Below are 26,070 nucleotides of genomic sequence, written 5' to 3'. Positions count from 1 at the left end.
AAATAAAATCTTAAAGAAAAAAAAAGAAAGTTATCTGGGTAAGTTGGTGGGGATAGGTGAGTTGAGGACCCTACTCTTCCGCCACCTTGCCTGTTCTCCTTAAAAAGAGCATCCTATTCTTTTTTTTTTTTTTAAGATTTTAAAAATTTATTTATTCATGCGAAACAGAGAGAGAGAGAGAGAGAGAGAGAGAGAGAGAGAGAGAGAGAGAGGCAGAGACCCAGGCAGAGGGAGAAGCAGGCTCCATGCAGGGAGCCCGACGTGGGACTCAATCCCGGGACTCCGTGATCACACCCCGGGCCCAAGGCAGGCGTTAAACTGCTGAGCCACCTGGGCTGCCCAGAGCATTCTATTCTTAAAAACTCAAAGAATTCGAAAAAGCCTTCAGAGTCACCTTCCTTAAACTGAGAAAGGACTTGTACATTGGGGGACTGGTTTGCTCTAATTTTACACAGTACACTTGTTGTAGTACAAAGCGGTCATTGCGTTAAGGCAGTAAGATGATCTCCACGTGAATTAAAGCTAAGCACAAATTTTCAAGTTCAGTGATGTCCTTTTTTTTTTTAAAGTTTAAATTTTTATTTATTTATGATAGTCACAGAGAGAGAGAGAGAGAGAGAGGCAGAGACACAGGCAGAGGGAGAAGCAGGCTCCATGCACCGGGAGCCCGATGTGGGATTCGATCCCAGGTCTCCAGGATCACGCCCTGGGCCAAAGGCAGGCGCCAAACCGCTGTGCCACCCAGGGATCCCTCAGGGATGTCCTTTTTACCTGTTTTCTATTACCTACGCCATTATTTGCTCATTTACCAAGCAGAATAAGCCAGACTACTTTAGGCAAGAAAGAAAAAGGGAGAGGAAGGCTGATAAAAAGACTTCAATGCCGCTGTGATGGGGTGCCTTGGTGGCTCAGCCAGTTAAGCGTCTACCTTAGGCTTGGGTCCTGGGAATGAGCCCGGCATTGGGGTCCCTGCTCAGCAGGCAGTCTGCTGCTCCTTCCCCTTCTGCCCCTCTCCCTGCTTGTGCTCGCTCTCTGTCTCTCTCAGATAAGTAAATAAAATCTTAAAAACAACAACAACAACAACAACAACAACAACAACTTTGATGCCACTGTGAGAGGCCACATGTCTTGTCAGGTCCTCCATGGTGTTGGTCACCAGGCCCACCTCACCTGTCCCTGGTGCTCAGGATAAAGGCTGCAGTAATGTTAATTCTGGTTACCACTCAAAAGTGGGCAGTGGTTCTCCCCAAGGGTCCCAGATGTCAGTCTGACTTCATTCAGGATTTCTGTGTGAGACAAGCTGCTTGTTAAAGAGGTTACAGAACTTGAAACCAATTTACCTTATACATGTCAAGTGCATTTTCCTGATCCAACTAACTGTAACCCCTGATGAGGGTAACTACCAGGGGGACATTTCCAATTTGAAACTATAGTTCCCACTGTGCACAATATAGTACAGTGTAGCGTGAATGTTTGACCAGGATCTGGCCCCCCAACATCGCCAAAATGGGTGAAATATATCTAAATTTATCAAGAAAACATTCAATTGCCAGTATTGGCTGGACTTCCACTGGAACATTTAAGCATGCTGTTTGGGGATTAAATAAACTATTTGCTGTCCTTTTGAATTGTGGTTATCCATTGTATATTAAAGCCACAGAACACATTTGAGAAACAAAGAAGATTTCCAGAATAATGTTGAAGACTTCGTTAAGCCTTATGGCAAATGACAGAAAGAGAAGATTGTAAAACCATGGATTGTGTATTATAAATTCATGCAGCACATAGTACCTTAATTTTTCCAGAAAGAAAAGCCTGACACAAGGACATGGGTGTAGGTGCTTTCCTGGGGAAGTGAGGAGCTGGGGAGTTTGGCCAGGGAGGGAGGGCAAGCCAAGCCACTTGTGTTGGTCCCTGCTGTGGGCAACTGGGCTCTGATGCCAATGGTATTTCTGAGGAACCATACAGAATATGCCTCAAAGTGACTGTCTGAGGGATGAAAGGGAGAAGCATTTCTAAGTCTTCATCCATTGACTCCCATCTAGCCTTGGCAGAGGGTTGCCCCAAGGGGTCATAACACCCCCTTTTTTTTTTTATGATAGTCACAGAGAGAGAAAGAGAGAGAGGCAGAGACATAGGCAGAGGGAGAAGCAGGCTCCATGCACCGGGAGCCCGACGTGGGATTCGATCCCGGGTCTCCAGGATCGCGCCCTGGGTCAAAGGCAGGCGCCAAACTGCTGCGCCACCCAGGGATCCCGACACCCTTGTACCTCTATATTGCACAAGAGCCAGCGCTGAGCACGCTCCTGCAGCCACTCCACATGAGATTAGAGGAGCCCCGTGGGGTTCAGGGGGTAAAGCATGACCACAGGAGACAGGCGGAAGCCTGTGTGGAATTGTGCCCCCAAACAAAGTCGGGATTGAAGGTATGAACAAGAGGGTGTGAGGCTGTAGATACTAGCACCCAACACTTACACATTCCTGATCAACCTTTTATTCTGCAAAATCAAGCATTACAAGTAAAACGGCTGTGGGGGGGACAGGGTTAGAGGCAGATCACTCCCCATCTATCTAAATCTGTATCCAGAATGCTAATGCAAGCGGTAGTTTGCACATCAGGAGAGAACTTGGACCACCCAGGTATCTCATCAAGGCTGGAGGCCATCACAGCGGATATTTTTTTTTTTAAGATTTTATTTATTTATTCATGAGAGACACAGAGAGAGAGGGGCAAAGACACAGGCAGAGGGAGAAGCAGGCTCCATGCAGGGAGCCTGATGCAGGACTCGATCCAGGACCCCAGGATCACACCCTGAGCCAAAGGCACACGCTCAACTGCTGAGCCACCCAGGTTTCCCAACAGTGGATATTTCGAATGTACAACATGAAAGGGAAAATGCTGGCAGGGCTTTACTTAGAGCTGGCCTGGCAGGTGCAGGAACAGTACAGAGGGCAGCGGGCTCTGAGGGCTGTTCAGTGGGTCCAGGAGGCAGTGCAATCTGACCTGGAGCTAGGGAAAGGCCTCCCCGGGTATGAGTGCTCATTTTCAATTTTCCTAAACTATAGCTAAAAGGGCTCATGCAGCCAGTATAGCAGTGGAACTCAGGGTTTCTTGTTTTCCTGTTGATGGTTATGATTTTCCTCCTGCAAGGATTGATTCCCTTGCAGAAATGCACATTCTTACAGAATGAATGTGTTTCAGTGTCTCCCTGTATGGCCATTATGGTGTATCCAGGCTAAATATTGGCCATTTCACTGCACCTGTGGGGTTCAGGGTATTTTATGTCTTATGTCATTTAACCCTCCTCAGACCCTGTGTGCTCTGTGCCATTGCCCATGATGTCAAGCCCTTGCAGAGGGAAGAGGGCTCAGAGAACCATGAGATCTGCTCAGTAACCCAGTGACAGAACAAGACTAAGAATGGTGGAATTCCAATTCTTTTTTTTTTTTAATTTTTATTTATTTATGATAGTCAGAGAGAGAGAGAGAGGCAGAGACACAGGCAGAGGGAGAAGCAGGCTCCATGCACTGGGAGCCCGACGTGGGACTCGATCCCGGGTCTCCAGGATCGCGCCCTGGGCCAAAGGCAGGCACCAAACTGCTGTGCCACCCAGGGATCCCTGGAATTCCAATTCTTAAAGTCCTAACTATCTTCTACTATGTTCTAACATAAATCAGTAAGTAATAAGGGAACAATTGGACTGCTGGAACATAGGGAAACTTACAAATATCTACATATAAAATCTATAAAGAAGAGATTGGAGTAAATAGTTATAACAGATGTGATCAAACAAGGATCAACATCTGCCCTCTCTGAAGTGTGAATAACAGTATCAAGAAGTCAATCAACTGTCTTCCTTGGCTCTGCCTGTGAAGGTGGCAGCTGTCACCTCCTCCATCTCATGGCTGCCTTCGGACATCTGGTGAAGCCCAAGATTGTTAAAAAAGAGGACCAAGAAGTTCATCTGACACCAGTCAGACCAATAGGTCAAAATTTAGTGCAATTGATGGAAACCCAGAGGCACAGAGGATTCAAGATTCACTGCCTAACACTGGTTAAGGAGCAACAAGAAAACATAGCGCATGCTGCCCACTGGCTTCCCAGTCCACAGTGGTTGAAAAGAAAATACAAATTTCAAATAAACGACAAACTTTTCAACAGTCCTGGCAATCAAGGACATGAAATGGGAATAAAAACAGAGTGTAATTTGCATCTATAAATGTGGAACTTTGAAAACACAAAACTCAACGGAGATGAGACTATAGAGAAATATTCATTACAGATAGCATTATAAATTTGTAGAATTGTATAAAGTTTAACAATACCTATCAAGGGTAATAAAAATAAAATAAAAATAATTTAAAAATTAACTCTTCTTTCAATATTTTGCATATTCCCAGGGATTACTTTCAGAAAATAAATCGATAGAGGGTCACCCAGCTGGCTTAGTTGGTATAGTACACAACTCTTGACCTCAGGGTCATGAGTTTCAGCCCAACATTGAGCATTGAGCCTACTTAACAAAAAATTTTAAATGTAAACTGCTAGAAAATAATTTGACAGAAAGACAGATTTAATTGTTTAAAAATATAACAAATCAGAACGCCTGGGTGGCTCAGTGGTTGAGTGTCTGCCTTTGCTTGAGTCATTATCCCGGGGTGCTGGGATCGAGTTCCATGGGGATCCTGCCTCTCCCTCTGCCTATGTCTCTGCCTCTCTGTGTCTCTTACGAATAAATAAAAATCTTTAAAAATATATATATAACAAATTTTCCCCAACAAAAAAAGAATGTAGAAATGTCTTATGGTTCGAAGCTAGAGAAATTATTGCCAATTATGTCATCTCTACATGATGGAATTATATAGTTTTTAAAGATAAGACGCATGATGAGAAAACAGCTTATAAAACATCTAAGTGATATGTGTGTACCTTTGATGAACTAACATCAAATGAAAGTAGAATGCAAATTGGTATGTACATAAGCTGTGATCACAACTCTAAGAACTACGCCCAGGGAGGAGGGAGAGAAAGTTGTTGCTTTAAAAAGCTGGAGGAAGGGGCACCTGGGTGGCTCAGTGGTTGAGTGTCTGCCTTTGGCTGAGGTCTGCATCCCAGGGTCCTGGGATCGAGTTCCACCTCGGGCTCCCGGCGGGGAACCTGCTTCTCCCTCTGCCTATATCTCTGCCTCTCTCTGTGTGCCTCCCATGAATAAATTAAAAAAAAAAAATGCTGGAGGCAGAAATCCTCAGGAAGTGAGCGATATTTGCTTTGCCACGCACTTTCTAGACTCTGGTGGTATAGCAATCTAGAGCTCAGGGCCCGGATTGGAGTGAGATGAGTAATACAGCATTGCTCTTCCAATAAAGAAAGATGAAGTTTTAATTGCATAGGGCAAGTGAAGGGGGAAGAGAGAGCAAAGGGCAGAAACTGGTGGAGATGAGCAATGAGGTCAGAGAGAGAAAGGTAGGCAAGGGGCGGGAGGCCGGAGGCTTCTGGAGAAGAAATGGCTGAAAAAAAAAAAAAAGAAAGAAATGGCTGGTGAGAGTGTTCTAGGAACAACCGTGAGGCAAAAGTGCAGGGGTGAGGGAGTTAAGTAAAGGCAAAAAACAAAGCAAATTGAAATGTTCTCAGCGAACCAATGAATTTATGATAATTAGGGGGATGATCTTTAGGTTATACAGATAAAGGATAGAAGATAAAATACTAAAAATAGCTATTATTTTAGAGTAGTAGAACATAACTATGTTTTCAAATTTAATTTGTATTTATCTGTTCTAAGGATAATATACATTTTTAAAAAAGATTTATTTCTTTTAGAGAGAGAGAGAGAGCCCAGGGGGTGGGGCAGAGGGGGGAGAGAGAGAGAGAGAGAGAGAGAGAGAGAGAGAGAGAGACCCAAACAGAGTCTGTGCTGAGCAGAGAGCCCAATGTGAGGCTCAATCTCATAACCCTGAGATCATGCATGACCCAAGCCGAAACCAAGAGTTGGGTGCTCAACCACCCAGGAACCCCCACACTTTTTTTTTTAAAAATATATTTTATTTATTTTTTCATGAGAGACAGAGAGAGGCAGAGATGCAGGCAGAGGGAGAAGCAGGCTCCATGCAGGGAGCCCGATGTGGGACTTGATCCTGGGACTCCAGGATCACGCCCTGGGACAAAGGCAGGCACTAAACCGCTGAGCCACCCAGGGATCCCCCGCCCACTTTTTTGAACAAATAGTCAACATTATAGAAATTTTTAGCATGTAATATATCAAGGCTACTGAAAAATTTTTTTCACATGAATTTTTTAGCCATTCACTCATTTTCTAGACTTGAATTCTTCCTTGCAGATTTTTAAATGCTTTTATCCAGTACTCCCCAGCACACTATTCACTGAAGGCAGTGAAAGGATGTTACAGCAAGCTCAGAAATAAATCTAAGTATATATATCCTAAACTTATATGACAAAGTTGTGATTTTATCTAAATGGAGAAAGTAGGGACACCTGGGTGGCTCAGCGGTTAAGCATCTGGCGCTCAGGGCGTGATCCCACGGTCCCAGGATCGAGTCCCACATCAGGCTCCCGGCATGGAGCCTGCTTCTCCCTCTGCCTGCCTCTTTCTCCCTGTCACTCATGAATAAATAAATAAAATCTTAAAAAAAAAATAAATGGAGAAAGTATGGTTACCATGGCTAGCATGCCTGGCTCTTTATCTGGAAGAAAATAGCTAGACTCTTCATGCCCTGTGCAAAAATAAATCAATAGGGATCAAAGGTGCAAAAGTTAAAAAAAGAAAACTTTTTGAAAAGAATGTAGGAGATGATTTGTGAAACCTCAAGGTCAAGGTGGAGACTGTCTGATACAAGGTAGAATCCAAAGCCATTAAAATTATTTACATGGAAAAATAAATTATAGATGAGTCAATCGATAGTGATGGACTGTGGAAATCATTTGCATGTATTTTAGAGACAAAGGATTAATAGCCCTAATGTTTGAAAAGTTCTCACCAATTGATAGGGAAAAGACACACAATCCATAGAAAAAGGGCACAAAAGATACTATGTTGTTTTAATTCTGCTTGTTCTGCGTATCTCTTCTCCACCGCGTTTGCTTGCATCTGTTCCTTGGGAGGTTGCCCTGTGGACTGGTCATTTGGAATCCTTGCAGGCTGCCTTGCCTATTGATTTGGCCAAAGGAAGAACCAGTGGGAGACTGGAGGGCTGAAGGAGAGAAAAGTTGTGATATTTTCCCCTTCTGATGATATTTGTCTGGCAGAAGCTAAGTGCTTCCATCTCCACAGCTCTCAGAGGAGAGATTTTCCTCCATGGTTCAGTGCTCCCTCTAGTTCCCTGTCTTGTCTCTTCAGCCCTCGGAGGCAGTAATAACTTCCGGCTGTTTCATCTCTGGGTGACTCGCTAGCTATTCATCTTGTATTTTCCCTATTAGTACTGCCTGCAGATCTGTGAGTAGTGCCTTCATCACAGTCTTTTTATTTGAACCATCTGGGGTGAATTCTCTTTCCTGCTGGGATCCTAATAGATACAGATATGAACTAGCAATACTCAGAAAAGGAAATGCAAATCATCAATAAAGATATGATAATACCTTTAACTTCACTTGCACTCAGAGAAATTCAAATTCAAGTAAAAATGGGGGTGCCTGGGTGGCACAGTCAGTTAAGTGTTTAACTTGGTTTCAGCTCAGGTGGTGATTTCAGGGTCATGAGATTGGGCTCCGAGTAGGGCTCTGTGCTCAGCACAGAGTCTGCTTTCTCTCAAATAGATAAATAAACCTTTCCTTAAAAAGATTTTTATTTAATCTTTATTTGAGAAGAAGAGAGAGAGAACAAGAGTGGCAGAGGGAGAGGGAGAAGCAGACTCCCTGCTGAGTAAGGAGCCAGACTCGAGGCTCCATCCCAGGATCTGAGCTGAAGGTAGACACTTAATGGACTGAACCGCCCAGGTGCCCCAATAAATAAATCTTTAAAAAAAGTTTAAGGTGGCTCAGTGGTTGAGCATCTGCCTTTGTTTGACTCAGGTCATGATCCTGGGGTTCTGGGTTCAAGCCCCACATCAGGCTCCCCACAGGGAGCCTGCTTCTCCCTCTGTCTATGTCTCTGCCTTTCTCTGTGTGTGTGTCTCATGAATAAATAAATAAAATCTTAAAAAAAAAAAAAAAAAGAATGGTGGACCTGCAAGATGGGAAAAGACTGGATTCTAAGATGACCTCAGAGGACAGAACCACCTTGCTAGTTTTGGGCCACCCACCTTGGGATCATTATGCAAAAGAGAAGGAAACTTCAGCTTGTCTAAGAAACATGTGTCAGTCTATAGCAGAATCTGAATGCTAACTCAAAACAATTTAATTTTCTTAACAGACATAGTAAAACTCTGGCATATATGTTTATACGGAGCTTAGAAAAAGATGTGGAAAGATATGTACCAAATCATTACCTTGGTTACACAGGGAGTGGGTTGGAATGGAATTGGGATAATGCACTATGTCCCCATAATATTCTTTCAACTCTGTTCTAGATGGGCTTTTTATGTTGCAAAGAGACTCATTCAAGTTAAGTGAAATGGAGAGGAGTTTAGCATAAAGACACAGAGAGGTCACATAGAATCTCAAATCAGGAACCCAAGTATCACTGGGCTCATGAAAAATGGAAAGTAGTCAGGAGCCACAGTTGGTCTTTAGTTCCTCCTGTGAGCTTCTCTGTCCTTCCCCTTCTGCACATGTCTGTAAGCCTATGTTCTAGAAACAACTGCACTTTGGTAATGGCGAGATCAGTGGTTCTCCAAGTGTGGCCCCGGGCCAGCAGCATCAAAATCAACTGGGAGCTTGTTAGAAATGCAACAGTCTGGACCAAACCCAGACTACTGAATGAGAAACTCTGCAGGCCCAACAATCTATTTTAACAAGCTCTTGAGGTGATCCTCATGAACATTAAAATTGGAGAACCACTGCTCTAGATGATGTTCCAGCTCTAATCCCTTCTCAATTGGCAACAGGTATTGCTTAATTTAAGAGAGAAAGACTCTAGTAGGCTAAGTTTATCTTTTTTTTTTTTTTTGCCAGGCCAGCCACTGGCCAACTAATGGATAGTGTCAGTCTAAGTCAGGATAAGTCTATCCTTATTCCAATTAATCTTTTTTTTTTCCAATTAGTCTTTGCAAGAGGGCATGCTCATAACTTAACTCTTTCCCTGTTGCTGTACATTTAGAAAGCAAATTTTTTTCCACCATAAATGTCACTGTAATGAATATCTGCAACCCCCCTCCACATGCACACATTCATAGAATCAAAAAGAATGCACAATTTGATGGTCATGTATTAGTGGCATAAGATTGTACCAGTATACTAGCATTAAATATCATAATTAAATTATTTTTTGCTTTTTGGCTAACTTACAGCATCACTTTAAAAACAAAACAGGGAATGCCTGAGTGGTTCAGAGGTTGAGCATCAGCCTTTGGCTCAGGGCGTGATTCTGGAGTCCCAGGATTGAGTTCCACATCAGGCTCCCTGCATGGAGCCTGCTTCTCCCTCTGCCTTTGTCTCTGCCTCTCTCTCTGTGTCTCTCATAAGTAAGTAAGTAAGTAAGTAAGTAAATAAATAAATAAATGAAATCTTTAAAATAAAAAACAATGTGTACCTTGTTTTATAAAAGGAGGGGGAATTTGTGGCAAGAGTCAAATGAGAGGCTTGGAGCGTTCATTTCAGAAAGGTCTTGCCCATGTCATGAGTGGTAAATTTGTGAGAAGCACAAAGTTTAAGGAAGGAGAAAGAATTCATGGAGCAATCCCAGTAGGGATGATGACAGGGGTCTCCAAAAGAATGCAATGCAAGGATTGAGAGTCAGGGAAAACTCTTGAGTGTTGGGACATGTGTCCCCCATCAGAGCCTGCTAAACCATATCTGAAGGAGTTAAGAGATATCTGGTTGCTTATAGGTTAAAAGGTTCATTTATGTGTGCTTTATAGATTCATAACTTATTTACTTAAAAGAATTATTATTAATATTAATGGGGACTGGTCTACCCCTTCCTAATCTTTGCTTCCCAATGAAGGAGTGGTTGGCTAAATTTTAGGAAGAAGGTGGGAGGGAAGGGCAGGGAAAGTGTGGGGCCACCATGGAATATGCTGAGTTGCACAGCAGCCCCCCTTGGGGGCATAGCCTCAGTGAGACAAATGGCACCTGTCTTCCAGACCATGGGGCAGTGGCCCCAAATTCTTACCTTGGGAGTTGATTCAGCAAGTTCTGAACACAGGAAAACACGTAAAGTACATTGAAAAGGAAGCAGATAGGAAGGGACGTTGTCACATGTGTGAATGACCCTTTGTGCTTGTCTTCTATAAGATGGGAATCCTCAACCACTTTCTGTTTTCATTATTTGTCAGAGAAATGTGTGTTGAAAATTAATTGCTTCCTCCCCCAGCCCCTTGCCATATATCCTAGCCAAAGAGAAGCCAGAAGCTCTGCTGTCAGAAGAGGAAGACAAAGTGATGGTGACGGTCCCTGGACAGTAAAAACTCGTATAGAACAAGCTGAAAGTTAACACAGCCCCATGCATCCAGACTTACTGGGTCTACAGGGTTTGGGTCTTCCAGCTGTGAGAAAGAGAGCCAGGCAGTTGGACACCCTTATCCCATCAGAGTTCTCCAGTCTTACTAAGTCATCCAGACATGATCAAGGTGGACACCAAGTACTGATGGAGCCTCCTTCCGCAGGACTTGCCATCCAGAGGCAGGGAGTGCTGTTGGTAGACAGCCCTCTGGTGTCATGCCTTTCAGAGATTGACTCAATTGCAGAGAGCTGCCTTCCCTGGCTGGCTCTTTGGGAGTGGAGTGGGGGTGGGGGTGGGGAGTGTAACTCCGGAACTCTCTGGGGCTGGCTAAGGCTGTCTGAGACCTTGACCTCTCCTGCCCACTCCTGCTCCTTCCCTCCTTTCCACAGGGGTTAGTTCTACCACCGAGTAAGCATTCTGCACACTGACGTCCATCTCAGAGTCTGCTTCCTGCAGAAGTCACCTGGGACAATGATTTAGTAAAAAGGAAACTGTGAACTTGTACAAGCCTATTTGTGTAATAAATGGGTATAGACTTTCAAATGCATGGAATATTTGTGGAATCTTACAGAAGAGACTGCTGACGACAGCTACGTCCAGGAAGTAGGACTGGGTTCTTTTGGGAGCAGAGGGTTGTTACTTTTTATTCTTTACCATAAGTATGAATTACTTTGTCTTTTATAATAAAAAATGATGTCTAATTTTAAAGAAACATCAGATTGCATCATACATAGTTGACATAGCTACCATTTGGGTAACACCTTCATACCATGTACATTAGCTCAAAACAATACAAAGATGTGGGTGTCAATTATCCATTTTACAGATAAGGGAGTTGAACTTCAGAGGTGCTAAGTGATTGGTCCAGAAGCAACTGACACCAAGCAGTGAAGCTGGGATAGACTCAGACTCCAACTCCAACGTTCAGGCTATTTCTGAGCTCAGTCAGGGTGTGTGTCTTTCTCTCAGTTCAAATGATGCCGTCTGTTTGAATGGAGAGTGTGCTGTGGGGGAAAGAGCGATGAACTGGCATTTGAGACCAAGCTTTTGGTCTTGTTGCTATTATTAGTGACCTTTGAGTTATTCATTATTCATGTGGCACACTTGCTTTTAAAAATCCAAAAGTCATTTTGGTGTAGAGGCAAGATCTAAAGTCCATTGGGTTTGACAGAACTGGGTCCTGCTAGGTACTGTGTGATTTTTAACAAGTTACTTAACCTCTCTGAGCCTCAATTTTCTATTCTTTATAGTAAAGAAAATGGACTTTAAGACTCAGAGGTGTTATGAAAAAAGTTAAGTGACATAACAGAACAGCACTTACTATATTCTGGGCACTCAAGAAGTCATTCCTTTCTTCTTGAGATTTAACTTGGTCCTTGAGATAAAGAAAGCTGTACCTCATTTTAGCATAAGTAAAAACACTCAATTTGCTAAAGAAGATATATTCAATGTATGTTAAAGGACTGATTTGGGATTCTTTTATGGATCAGCAGAAGAAAAGAATCATTTTTCTCATGACCATTGTTTACTCCTGTGAGCTCCACATGACTGAAAGATCCCCAAGGTGTATGGACTCTCCTGAGTGGGAATTGGGTAAGTAAGAAAACCTCCTTGGAAAGTGTGAAAAGAAAAGAATCAATTCCTAGACTTGGGAAGAGCGGTGCTGTGGTGGATTCAGTAGTGGCTTCCTGAAAGGTTTGTCCATGTGTTGACCCCTAGAACTTGTGAATGTGACCAGATTTGGAGAAAGGGTCTTCACAGATGGAATGTCAAGAGGAAATAATCCTGGATTATCTGGGTGGACCCTAAATCCAATGACAAGTGACCTCATAAAACACACAGAGGAGAAGAAGAGAAATCCAAGATTAAGACTGCAACTTGGGTTACCCAGCCATCAAGTTAACACCTGCCATCACCAGACGCTAGAGTGGGAAGGGAGGATTTTCCACTAGGCTGTCAGAGGGAGTGTGGCTCTGCCAAAACTTGATTTTTGACTCTCTGCGCACCTTGATTTTTACTCTTGGCCCTCTGAACTGTGAAAGAATGATTCCTTTTGTTTTAAGCCACCAGTTTGTGGTCATTTGTCACAGCAGCCACAGGAAACCAATACAGGTGCCATAAGAGAATTTTAGGGACAATTGTGGGAATAGAATCAAGATTAAATGACATAAAAAAAGGATCCAGTTGACTACATTCTTAGCAATCAGGCCATAGGAATATAGACTTAAGAAATGTCATCACAAAGATGATATGCTAGCCTTTTGAAACAGAGAGGGAAGTAGGTCAGGTAAGGGCAGGAAGCAAAAGAGGCCATGCTGATGAAGTGAGAGATATCTGCCATTTCAGATCCTGCCCCAAAAATGGCAGAATGGATTTCTCAAGGGATGCCTGGGTGGCTCAGTGGTTGAATATCTGCCTTCAGCTCAGGGTGTGATCCCAGAGTCCTGGGATCGAGTCCCACATTGGGCTCCCTGCAGGGAGCCTGCTTCTCCCTCTGCCTGTGTCTCTGCCTCTCTCTCTCTCTGTCTCTCATGAATAATTAAAATCTTAAAAAAAAAAAAAAGATTGGATTTCTCAAATGCCAGGGAATTGGATAGAGATATAGAGAAGATGAGAACATTTATGTTAGAATAACAAAAAATTAAAAAATATAAAAGGAAAAAAATAAAAAAATAAAAAATATAAAAAGAGATGGTCAAGAAGCAGGATGAGTTTTCCTATAAAGATCCAGTAAGCAAGGACTGGGATATACTGGCCTCTCAGAATCAAAAGTTTGAGAGAGACAACTGACAGGCCTCTCTCTACTCAAAGATGTCTGAGAGAAATGTATCAAAAAGGAGAGTGTGAACACAACCTCTGCCCAACAATAGGAAACTGGCTAAAAACACAGTCACACAATAGGACAATAAAGCAATCACTAGTGATAAGGCTGTAGGTTAATATTCACTGAAATGAAAGATGTTTAAGACATATTATTAAGTGCAAAAAGCAAGCAATAACACAGTAAGCACAATGTAATTTCTTTGCTCGTGTATAAAATAGAAATGAAGATAATAGTACCTACTTTGTGGAGATGTATAAGGATTTAATTAGCTAATATATACAAAGTGCTGAGCAGTACTGGAAGGAGTAGATGCCAAGTGGCAGTTGTTGTTGTTGTTGTTGTTATCACTTCTTTTAAGTCTTCAGGCCCACCATCCTGATCCTTGAGAGTCAGATACCTTTCGCAATTCAGAATTTCTCCAATTTTGCAAAGGTGCACAATTATAGAATACCCTCAATGTGTCTGAGGCAGCATCTTACAATCAAACCCACTAAAATTGCTGCAGTGAAGCATGAATATTCACTCTAAGTGGGATAAAGACTCTAAATAATGTCACATCAGTTTGGATCAGGTTGTGTAGCCAAATAAATCTGTTGCAACTTAGAAAACAAAAACAAAACACAACAACCTTGTGTTTCCACTTTCTGGAATTGTAGATGAGGGTCCAGGGCCCTGTGTTCCATATGGGCATCAGGAAAGCCTGCAAGCGTTGCATTCCTATAATGCTATTGTGGACTGAGGAGACTGCAGCTTGTTTTTATCTTTGCCTTTTGACTTCTTTATATTTTAATTTTTCTGCAGTGACTATTCATTCCTTTTTTTTTTTCTGAGAGTTTCCTTGAGAGCTTGTTTGGAGGTTCTAGCAGGGGAGCGCAGCTACTCGTATACCCTTGACCGAAGAACGGTCCTCCTCTATCGGGGATGGTCGTCCTCTTCGACCGAGCGCGCAGCTTCGGGAGGGACGCACATGGAGCGGTGAGGGAGGAAGGGGACACCCGCCTAGCCAGCCAGATCAGCCGAATCAACCCTGGCGATCAATGGGGTGACAGATGTCGCAGCCAGATCGCCCTCACATCCATTTCTGAGAGTTTCCTGAATTTTAATCTATCCAGATAAATTTAATGTGAGGGAATATTACATTGCTCCATGGACCTCAAAATGTTCTTAGCATCAAATTCATAAGTTTCATTTTTGCCCTAAGAACATATTTCCTTGGATGCCTGGGTGGCTCAGTGGTTGAGTGTCTGCCTTTGGCTCAGGTCGTGATCCCAGGGTCTTGGGATCGAGTCCCACGTCGGGCTCCCTTCATGGAGCCTGCTTCTCCCTCTGCCTGTGTCTCTGCCTCTCTCTCTGTGTCTCTCATGAATAAATAAATAAAATCTAAACAAAACAAAAATACATATTTCTCCGGGGAGACAGGAACAATTAAAGAGCTGGAGTGGAGTTTTCAGGTCTTCTTCCTGTATCTTTAAGCCAGCCCAGACAGTCGATACCCAGGAAGATCAAGCCCCCTACCTAGAACCTTAACTGGGGTTTACCTACCTGCTCTTTCCTCATATGTATGTATTAGTTTGATTTGATGTGAAAAGGTAAAATAACAACAACAACAACAACGTGCTAGAAAGGAAATAGTGAGGCTGTGGGGACAAGTGAGGGAAGTCTGCATGGACAGTGTCAATGGAAGGGAGGAGAAAGGAAAGGCAGAAAGGGCAGACTTTTCTAACCAGGGGCCTGCCTGGTGATGAAGGCAGTGGTAGGGGGAGGTTATGGGAGAAAGCAGGTAGAGGGAGGGCCAGTAAGAAGCAGAGAAGAGCGAACTGTTTCAAGAACTAGGAAGGAGAAGTCGTTGAGCAAAGCTGTGGTCAAGTGAAGGCGGGAGAGGCAGCTGCGGAGGCCGACTTTGCAGCCCAGGGGCGGTGCAGGCCCCAAAGGGGAAGTGTCCCTGTCAGAAGGTCTGTGGACACCCTGCTGAGCTCCACAGGCAGTGAAACTAGGGGCCCTGTTCCGTTCAGTTCCTCGGGGGCTTGAACAACTTGAGGAGGACAGTTACAATTTCGGGAGCAAAGCTCAATGTATGTATGTGTGGTTTTTAGTGACTGAGAATTCCTTTTTTTTTTTTTTTTTTAGCTTTTAAAGATTTTATTTATTTATTCATGAGAGACAGAGAGAGAAAGTGGCAGAGACACAGGCAGAAGGAGAAGCAGGCTCCATGCAGGGAGCCCGACGTGGGACTCGATCCCAGGACCCCGGAAGCATGATGTGAGCCAAAGGTAGACGCTCAACCACTGAGCCACCCAGATGCCCTGAGAACTTCTTAGAATGATAAAAAACAGGGGATCCCTGGGTGCTTCAGTGGTTTGCCTGTGTCTCTGCCTCTCTGTGTGTGTCTCTCATGAATAAATAAATAAAATATTTAAAAATAAATAAATAAATAACCAAGACTATTAAAAGGATATACATACATAAGATTTTAAAATATATATATTCTTTCTCTCTATTATAAATACGATATAATATTGGATTGATTGATAGTTGAGGGACGTCTGCCGCTTGGCCAGACTTGGAAAGACAAGTGGCCCTAAGCCAATGGAAGTCACAGAAGAAGAGGGGTGGTAGGAACTTGCAGAAAACCTAAATATAAATGGAGCTTTTGATGAGGTGAGTCATAGTGTGGACTTCAAGGACACTGAAAGGTAGACAGTGTCAGATGAGGAGGAGATCATGTTCCCACAAAATGAATAGCCCCAAGCTATGTGACCTGAGTTCTGCACTCAGGACCCAAGTCCAACTGCTAGTGGAGGGAGGCAGAAGAGTGAGAGGCTAAGAGGGAAAAGATCCTCCCTCCAGAGAAGATTCCAGGAGGCAACAGCCCCCTCATAACTTGTAGAGGATTCCCCCACATGCACCCCTCCCAACAAAGTCAGCAGACTACCCAAGAGTGGAAGCTCAGATTTCTTACCCATTTACCAAGATTAGCATGGCCCACATGGGAATCTGGGCCTGCCTACATAGCCAGCCTCTTCGAAGCCTCGGACCCCCTGAGAGGAAGATTGAGAAAAGAAGATGAGAGCAGCCCCTCAAAGAGGGCTGTTGAGTATGTGTGTGACATGCGATAGGGCAGTGGGTCTTAAACTAGGCCACGTGGAACCCCGGCCGAGGTGATTTATGGCTACATCAGAAGTTTTTTCTTCATTGGCAGATAGAATAAGCTCCCTTTTTAAAAATAATGTTTATTTCCTATGATAAAATTAATACATTTTTTATCAGGAGAATTAAAAGAAGAGAAGTATTCATAATCTTACCTCCACATATTTATAAATATTTCCTTTCAGGCTCTTTTTTGTGATATATTGATCAATCATGTATATATAAATATAAATATTTGATGAGCTCTATGCCCAAAATTGGGCATAGAGCTCATGACCTCGAGATCAAGAGTTTCATACTTGCCAGCCAAGTGGCCCTACTAAAAATATCTTTTAGATATATTTATGAATAATGATAGTTAACTATCATTATTAATTAATAATTTAATTAATATATTTTGAATACCTACCAAGACAAGCACAGTTTTTTTTTCAAGCACAGTTTTTAACCCTTTTCAGATATTGAAGCAATTTTATAACAACCCTATGAGGTAGAAACATTATTGTTTCTACTTAATAATAAAAGAAACTGAGGAATAGAGAGGTAAAGAATTTGTCCAAAGTCACACAGTAGTAAGTAGGGGACTGGAATTCAAACCTAGATCTGACTATGGAGCTTACATCTTTAGACAATATATACACTGTATTTTAAATGGATTTGTTAAGTTTTTTCATTAAATATTATATTGTATTTCCCACATCATATAAAAGAATTTATTCAACATAAATTTTTTGTCTCATAATTTTTCATAATTTTTTGGTTCCTGTCACCATTTGTTTACCCTAGAATCAAGTAAAAGAAAAGATCTGATTTGTTTCAACCTATATGTTGATTTAGTATATCTGTATATAAACTATACATTTACTTAATATATGAATATTTCAAAGTGTTCAAAAAAGAAACTGCGCTATCCAGGAGCTCCACTCCATGACTGAAAGCAAACAAACATATCTTAACAAATTTAAAAGGGTAGAACTCATATAATGTATGCTGTCAGACCACAATGGAAATAAACTAGAACCCAAAACAGAAAGATAGTTGGAAATTCCAAAATAATTGGAGATTAAATAACACACTTCTAAATAATACAGGAGTCAAAAAAGAAGTCTCAAGAGAAATTAAAAAAATACTTTGAACTAAATGAAAATAAAAGTAGAATTTATCAAAATTTGTGGGATGCAGTGAAATAGTGCTTAGAGTGAAATATATAGCATTGTATGTATATTAGAAAAGAAAGATATAAAATCATTAATATAAGCTACTACTTTAGGAAACTAAAGAAAGAAGAGGAATATAAGCTTAAATCAAGCAGAAGGAAATAAATAATAATCGGTACAGAAATAAATGAAATTGAAAACAGGAAAACAATAAAGAAAAGTCAATGAAACCAAAAGCTGGTTCTTAGGGGATCCCTGGGTGGTGCAGTGGTTTGGCACCTGCCTTTGGCCCAGGGCGTGATCCTGGAGACCCGGGATCGAATCCCACGTCGGGCTCCCAGTGCATGGAGCCTGCTTCTCCCTCTGCCTATGTCTCTGCCTCTCTCTCTCTCTCTCTGTGACTATCATAAATAAATAAATAAAAATTTAAAAAAAGAAAGCTGGTTCTTAGAAAATAAAATCAGTAAGAATGATAAACCTCTTGCCAGGTTAACTGAGAAAAAAGAAGAAAAGACACAAATAACTAATATCAGAAATGAAAGAAGAGTCATCTTTACTGAACATTAAAAGGATAATAAAAAGTATTATGAACTCTATGCCCACAAAATTGATAATTTAGATGAAACAGATTAATTTCTTGCAATGCAAACTACTGGAACCCACAAAAGGAGAAACAGAGGCCTCTGTCTAGCAATGATATTGAATTGATAATCAGTAACTTTCCAAAACAGAAAGTACCAGGCCCAGATGGGCTTACTGGTGAATTCTATCAAACATTTCAAGAAGAAATGATATCAATTCTCTAAAATCTCTTCCAGAAAATAGAATCAAGGGAAACACTTCTTAACTCATTCTGTGAGGCCAGCTTTACCCTAATACCAAGACCAGATAAATACATTACAAGAAAGGAAAACCCAGAAATGATCATCTCTCATAATTATAGATGCAAAAATCCTTAACAAAATATTAGCAAAACAAATCCAACAATATATAAAATGAATTATATACCACAACCAAATGGGATTTATTTCAGATAAGGCTATATCAATATTCAAAAATCAATTAATATAATCCATCTCATCAACAGGTTAAAGAAGAAAAACCATATGATCATATCAATAGATACAGAAAGAGAATTTGACAAAATCCAATACCCATTCACTATAAAAATTCTCAGCAAACCAAGATTGGAGGGGAGCTTCATCAGCTTGATAAAGAACACCTATAGAAACATAATGTTAGAATCATTCTTAATGTGAGAAAACAGATGCTTTCCCTCTACAATTGGGAACAAGGCAAGGATGTCCACTCTAACCACTGCTACAATTCAAAATTGTGCTGGAGGGGCAGCTGTCTGGCTCAGCTGGTAGAGCATGAGACTCTTGATGTTGGGGTTGTGAATTAAAGCCCCATGGCTGGTGTAGAGAATACTTAAAAAATAAAACCTTAAAAAAAAAAAAGCCCAAAATTGTACCAGAAGTCCTAGCTAATATAAAAAGACAAGAAAATGAAATAAAAGATATATGGATTGGCAAGGAAGAAATCAAACTGTTGGGATGCCTGGGTGGCTCAGCAGTTGAGCATCTGCCTTTGGCTCAGGACATGATCCCAGGGTCCAGGGATTGAGTCCTGCATCAGCCTCCCTTCGAGGAGCCTGCTTCTCCCTCTGCCTATGTCTCCGCCTCTTTCTCTCTGTGTCTTTCATGAATAAATAAAATCTAAAAAAAAAAAAAAAAAAGAACTCAATCTTTCTTTGCTCACAGATGACCGGATTGTCTACGTAGAAAATGCCAAGGAATTGATAAAGCAAACAAACCGCCCCCGATGACCTGCGGCTACTCTACACATTCCAGGCTGACTTCCAGGGCAAGCTCTACCCCATCCTGGACACGTGCTGGCACGAGAGGGGCAGCAACACACTGACTATGGTGCTGTCCCCACCCAGCGGGCCTGTCCACCTCACCCCTCCGCAGCCCACCAAGCTGTAGGGTTGCTGGTGAGTCTGCCTGCCTACAGGCTCTTCCAGCAGGGGCTCTGCTGGGTTCAGCCAGCAGAGATGATGATGTCCTTTACTCTTTGGGAAGGTCTTCATGCCTGTATATTCCTGGAAACATTTAATGATAAGAAGAAAAGGACCATGATCCCTTCCCTATCAGCCAGGCGTGTATTTATTAACCTTTTGCTGGTCATTCACCTGCTTATTAACCAGCAGAACCAGGCCGTAGTGTCCTTGGGTTAAGATAGACTTCCCTTGATCCCTCCTAACCATGCTTTCTGCTTGCTCTTTTAACAAAAGGTGGAAACATTCCCATGTATATTTTCTGTCAACGTGAACTTAAGGATAATAAATTTGACATGATCTTTCTCTTTATTAAAAAAAAAAAAAAAAGCCCTGGGGGCTGAAGGCGGCACTAAACTGCTGAGCCACCCAGGGCTGCCCAATCCTAAAGTTTATATAGAAAGGCAAATGACTCCAAACAGCCAACTCGATGCTGAAGAACTAAGTTGGAGGTCTGACATTACACAACTTTAAGACTTACTCTAAAGCTACAGTAATCAAGACAGTGTGGTATCAATAAAACATAGACCAATAGATCAATGAAACAGAATAGAGATCTCAGGCATAAACCCACACAAATATAGTTAACTGATCTCTCTGACAAAGGAGAAAAGGCAAGTTAATGGAGAAAGAATAGTCTTTTCAACAAATGGTGCTGGAAAATTGGACATCCATATGAAAAACAAAAGAAAGAAAAAAGAAAAGAATTTAGACACAGAAATTATAGCTTTCACAGAAATTAACTCTAAATGAGTCATGGACCTAACTGTAAAACGCAAAACTATAAAATTTCTAGAAGATAATATAGGAGAAAATCTAGGTCACTGTGGGTTTGGCTCTTACTTTATAGACACAACACCAGAAACACAATCCATGAAAGAAAAAAATTGATCAATTGGCCTTATTAAAATAAGAAATTTCATTTCTGTGAAAGATAATGTTCAGAGAATGAAAATACAAGCCATAGAATAGGAGAAAATATTTGCAAAGCACGTGTCTGATAAAGGCCTTGAATATAAAATATACAAAGAACTCTTAAAACCAACAATAAGAAAAGAAGCAATCCAATTAAAAAGTGGGTAAAATATCTTAACAGAAAACTCACCAAAGAAGATATACAGATGTCAAATAAATGTATGAATAGATATTCAACATCATTTATCACTAGGGAACTACAAATTAAAGGAAGAATGAAACACTGCTCCAAAACTATGAGAATGCCTAAAATCTAAAACACTGATAACACCAATATCTGTCAGGTTACAGAGTAACAGGAACTCCCATTCATTGCTGAGAGTAAATGGTACAGCCACTTTGAAGACAGTTTGGCAGTTTCTTACAAAGCTTTTCTAGTGTGAAAAGGCTATGTACTCTATGACATTTGGGAAAGAGCAAACTGTGGAGATGGTAGTAAGAATAGTGGTTGTCAGAAGTTCAGGGATATTGAGGGAGGGTTGAATAAGTGAAACTGAATTTTTAGTGTGGTAAAATGATTCTGTATGATACTGTGATGGTGGACACATGACATTATGTATTTGTCAAAACCCATAGAAATGACAATACAGAGAACCTTAATGTAAACTACAGACTTCAGTTAATAGTAACATATCACTGTGGTCAACTAATTGTGATAAATGCGCCACACTAATAGAAGAGGTTAATGAAAGAGGAAACTGTGTAGGAATGAATATAGGAAGGAGGTATATGCAAATTCTCTGTACTGTCCACTCAAGTTTTCTATAAATCAAAATAAACTGTTGTAAAAAATAAAGTCTATTAATTAAAAAACATAAATGTCTGAGAGTAACAAAAACAAATTTAAAAAATATGGGGGAAGGGAGGGTTTACCTTCCTAGATGTGGCTGAGACTAAGTTCATACCCGATATCCAGCAACTAAAAGACTTCATATCTCTGCTTCCCTTACAGATAGAGGTATAAACTTTTTAGTTGGGACTTCCAGAAAAATCCTTAAAAACGAAATCAGACAGCTGGCATGTACCATTCTGGCCCTGCCCACTCTGTTTGTTTCCTGGAAAAAAGGGATGTAAGCTGGAGCTTCAGCAGCTATTCTGGAGCACAAGAAGATCCTGAGGTTGAGGATGGCTGAGCAGAATAATGGAAGAATGAGCATGGTGCCACTATGCTAACGCTGGCCTTATTATACTAGACTTCTTTTTTTTTTAATTTTTTTAAATTTATTTATGATAGTCATACAGAGAGAAAGAGAGAGAGGCAGAGACACAGGCAGAGGGAGAAGCAGGCTCCATGCACTGGGAGCCTGATGTGGGATTCGATCCCGGGTCTCCAGGATCACGCCCTGGGCCAAAGGCAGGCGCCAAACCGCTGCGCCACCCAGGGATCCCACTAGACTTCTTTTAATATTAGAAATAAACTTATTTCTTGTTTAAGCTTGTATTTGCTATCCATGTTACTAGCTAAATGACAATTTCTACCTGGTATGCCAGATAGATACATTATTGAAATGCTATTATGATAAAACCATATATATAGCATAGGAATAAACAATACAAGTAAAGTAATAATAATAAAGAGTCCAGAAACAAATTCAAACAAGGACTTAACATAATGATAACATTTCATTTAGAGAGAGAAGCATGGCTTACTTAATATATGATGTTGGCAGAATTGACTAGCCATCTGGAAGAAAATATGATGATACTTCTACCCCACATCATATGCAAAAATAAACTCCAGATGGACTGAGAGTCTAAATGTGAAAAATAAAAATATTAGATACAAATGTAAGGAATTATTTTTAAGATAATCAAGTAAAGAAAACTTTCTGATGCAAAAGATAAAACTTAGAAACCCTAAGGGTCACCGCCTAAGAAGGAGAGAGAGAGAGAGAATCTTAAACAGGCTCCACATCCAGTGCAGAGCCTGATGCGGGTTTGATCTCACAACCTCAAGATCATGACCTGAGTGGAAATCAAGAGTTGGATGCTTTACCTACTGAGCCACCCAGGTACCCTGTCATATATCACCTCTTAAAAATGAATATGTTTTCATATAGCAAAAGAAATGATAAGCATAGTCAAAAGACTAAATACTTAAAATGTACATGACAAAGGATGAATGTTGCTAATGTACCTTAACTCCTACAAACCAAAAAAAGAAAAAAAGACAATCCAATGAAAATTTTACAAAGCACATTAATAGGTACTTCCAGAAAAAAGGTGTAAATCATCAGTGGTATGAAAAGATTCTTAACTTCACTGGTATTCAAGTAAATACAAATTAGCACAATAAAAGCATAGCATTTTGATCCATCAGATTAGCAAAAATAAAAAATATTGGTGAGATTACCCATATGGATATGGAATGTGAATTTCTATAGCATCTCTGGAAAGTATTATTTCAATATGTATTAAAATGCACATATTCCTCAATCCAGAGATACTACTTTCTGTAATGTATTCTACAGAAAAAATAATACCACTACATAAAGAAATATATTCAAGAAAATTTATTGTAGCATGACTTTGTAGGGGCAAAAAAATGCACCTAACCTGAAGAATTTAATATGAGCCTCCATCAGTAGAGGAGGGGTGATAGAGTATGGTGCTATGTGGTATTATACAACTTAAAAAAAAATGAATTTTATATATATTCATTTTTCAATTCAATTTCATTTTTTCAATTCAATTCGTATATATATGTATATGTATATACATACCTATACCTATACATATATATACACACATATGTGTATGTACATATATATGTATATGTGTATATATATATATTCCTAGACACATAACTGTACTAATGGACTTTTTTATTTCTTAAATGTCCACTTGAGGACTGTGTTTACCTAAACAACAGAGGAAACAATTTTTATTTTATCTCATATAAGAAGCAACCCACGGAAAAATGAGCTAATTGACACCATATTTCTGATTTATTCCTGTGATGTTTTCTTACAGACTGACACTTCAGGGAACTGTCCAGCTGATCTATGTTTTCATCAGGTTCAAGATGCTAGTGGATTTAGCTTCCAACAATAGAGAAGTAGCTCCTATGGGACCAACCTTCCCGCAGGTAGCACAATAAGCTCTGGATATAACAAACAGAAACAACAAGTACCTAAAGGCATGAGGGAGCAACAAAAAGCAGGCAGATAATGGAGCGGAGTCAACATTTAGACAGGAACAGCTCTGAGTTTCTCAGTTTTCTAACTTTTTGCCAGAGGGCAGGCCCCCTTTTGCCGTGTGAGGCAGTTAAACTCAGATCATATAGAGTCCAACTGTCTTGAAGAATCCAAGGATATAGTAGGTGGGAAGTGAGAAGGGTTATCTCAGAAAGGAAGGAGAGGGAAGCTTCAAACTCTGCCCAAACCTCTGCTAACTCTTGAACTATACCTGTGCAGGGAGACTCCAGCCAGCCCAGAATTTTGCTGCTGCCTACCACAATGAGGATGACAGAGCCTGCAGTCTGAGTCCAGCCAAAATAACTGCCTGCTTTAGAAAAACATTTCTCAGAGACATAGAATTCATAATCTCTACAAGTATCATTTACAATGTCTAGGGTACAGCCCAGTATTATGAGGCATATGAGGGAATGGGAAAATGGGACCCATATGAAGAGAAAAGGCATTCTAGTGAAGACTAATGCCCAAGATTTACCACATGTTGGAAATGAGCAGTTAAGCATTTTAAAACAGCTATTATAACTACTCAAGGATGTAACAGAAGATACACTCAAAGTAAACAAAAAATAGTAACTATATGCAGAGAAATAGAAATATTAATAAAGAACCAAATGGAAATTCTAGAACTGAAAAACTTCCTGGTTGGGGTTGAAAGTATTTTGTAGATGACAGCAGAAAGAGTCAGGGAACTTGACTATAGATCAATAGAAATGATCTACTCCAGGGACGCCTGGGTGGCTCAGCGATCGAGCAACTGCCTTTGTGATCTTGGAATTCCAGGTTTGAGTCCAACACTGGGCTCCCTGCAAGGAGCCTGCTTCTCCCTCTGCCTATGTCTCTACCTCTCTCTCTCTGTGTCTCTCATGAATAAATAAATAAAATCTTTTTAAAAAATGTTCTACTCTGAAGCACAGAAAAAAAATAGACCCAAAAAATGAACAGAGATTCAAGGATGTGAGGGATAATACCAAAAAGTATAGCATATGTGTTAAGAGCATCCTAGAAGAGAGGAGAAGGACTGTAGTGCAGAAAAAAAATATTTAAAGAAATAATGGCCAGAATTCCTGCAAATTTGGTTTAAGACATAAAATTACAGACTTAGGAAGATTAACTGACTTCAAGCAGAATAAATACAAATAAAACCACATCTGAACTTATACTGTTGGAGCCAAAGATAAAGAGCAAATATTGCAAGCAGTCAGAAAAAAAATGATATATTACATACAAGAATATGATAATTTGAATGCCCAGTGACCATCAGAAAAGAAATGGAAGCCAGAATCAACAGAAGAATATTAAAGTTCTGTACAAAAAATAAAGTCAACTTAGATTTCTATATCCAGCAAAAGCATCCTTTAAGAGTGAAAGTTAAACAAAGATTTTTTTTAAAATTTTTATTTATTTATGATAGTCACACAGAGAGAGAGAGAGAGAGAGAGAGAGAGAGGCAGAGACATAGGCAGAGGGAGAAGCAGGCTCCATGCACCGGGAGCCCGACGTGGGATTCGATCCCAGGTCTCCAGGATTGCGCCCTGGGCCAAAGGCAGGCACCAAACTGCTGCGCCACCCAGGGATCCCAAAGATATTTTTAATTAAGCAAAAACTTACATTTATTGCCAGCCAAAATGCACTACAAGCAATATTAAGGGAAGTTCATCAAGCTAAAGAGAACTGGTATTAAATTAGAACTCAATCCTTCAGGAAGGAAAAAAGAGCACTAGAAATGGAAAAATATATGTAAATATAAGATTATTTTCCTTTTTAATTTCTTTAAAATAATATTTACCAGGCAGCCTGGGTGGCTCAGAGGTTTAGTGCCGCCTTCAGCCCAGGGCCTGATCCTGGAGACCTGGGATTGAGTCCCACGTCAGGCTCCCTGCATGGAGCCTGCTTCTCCCTCTGCCTGAGTCTCTGCCTCTCTCTCTCTCTCTGTGTCTCCCATGAAAAAATAAGTAAAATCTTAAAAAAAATAATATTTGCTAAGATAATATTTGATGTGGGGCACCTGGGTGGCTCAGTCAGTTGAGCATTTGACTTTGGCTCAGGTCATGATCTCGGGGTCCTGGGATAGAGAGCTAGTTTGGAGGTTTTAGCAGGGGAGCGCAGCTACTCGTATACCCTTGACCGAAGAACGGTCCTCCTGTATCGGGGATGGTCG

At 40.8% G+C, this 26,070-nt stretch overlaps 1 long non-coding RNA gene across 3 annotated transcripts in view; it reads right to left on the bottom strand.

Annotated features, from left to right (window-relative positions):
* Window positions 1-640: 640 nt before the first annotated feature.
* LOC102152451 overlaps window positions 641-26,070 on the bottom strand; it is a 34,603-nt gene continuing 9,173 nt past the window's right edge. The window contains exon 4 of one of the 3 annotated variants that reach the window (XR_005380470.1): window positions 641-1,286. This is a non-coding gene — a long non-coding RNA (uncharacterized LOC102152451). Of the gene's footprint in view, window positions 1,287-5,303; window positions 5,509-10,764; window positions 11,558-26,070 lie in introns of those variants that run through there. The other 2 variants (XR_005380471.1, XR_005380469.1) reach the window with 2 other exon arrangements.

The sequence above is a fragment of the Canis lupus genome, chromosome 28 (genome assembly GCF_011100685.1).
Source record: "Canis lupus familiaris isolate Mischka breed German Shepherd chromosome 28, alternate assembly UU_Cfam_GSD_1.0, whole genome shotgun sequence".
Taxonomy (NCBI): domain Eukaryota; kingdom Metazoa; phylum Chordata; class Mammalia; order Carnivora; family Canidae; genus Canis; species Canis lupus.
The sequence above is the reverse complement of the archived record's forward strand: the minus strand, read 5'-3'. Positions and strand labels throughout refer to the sequence as shown.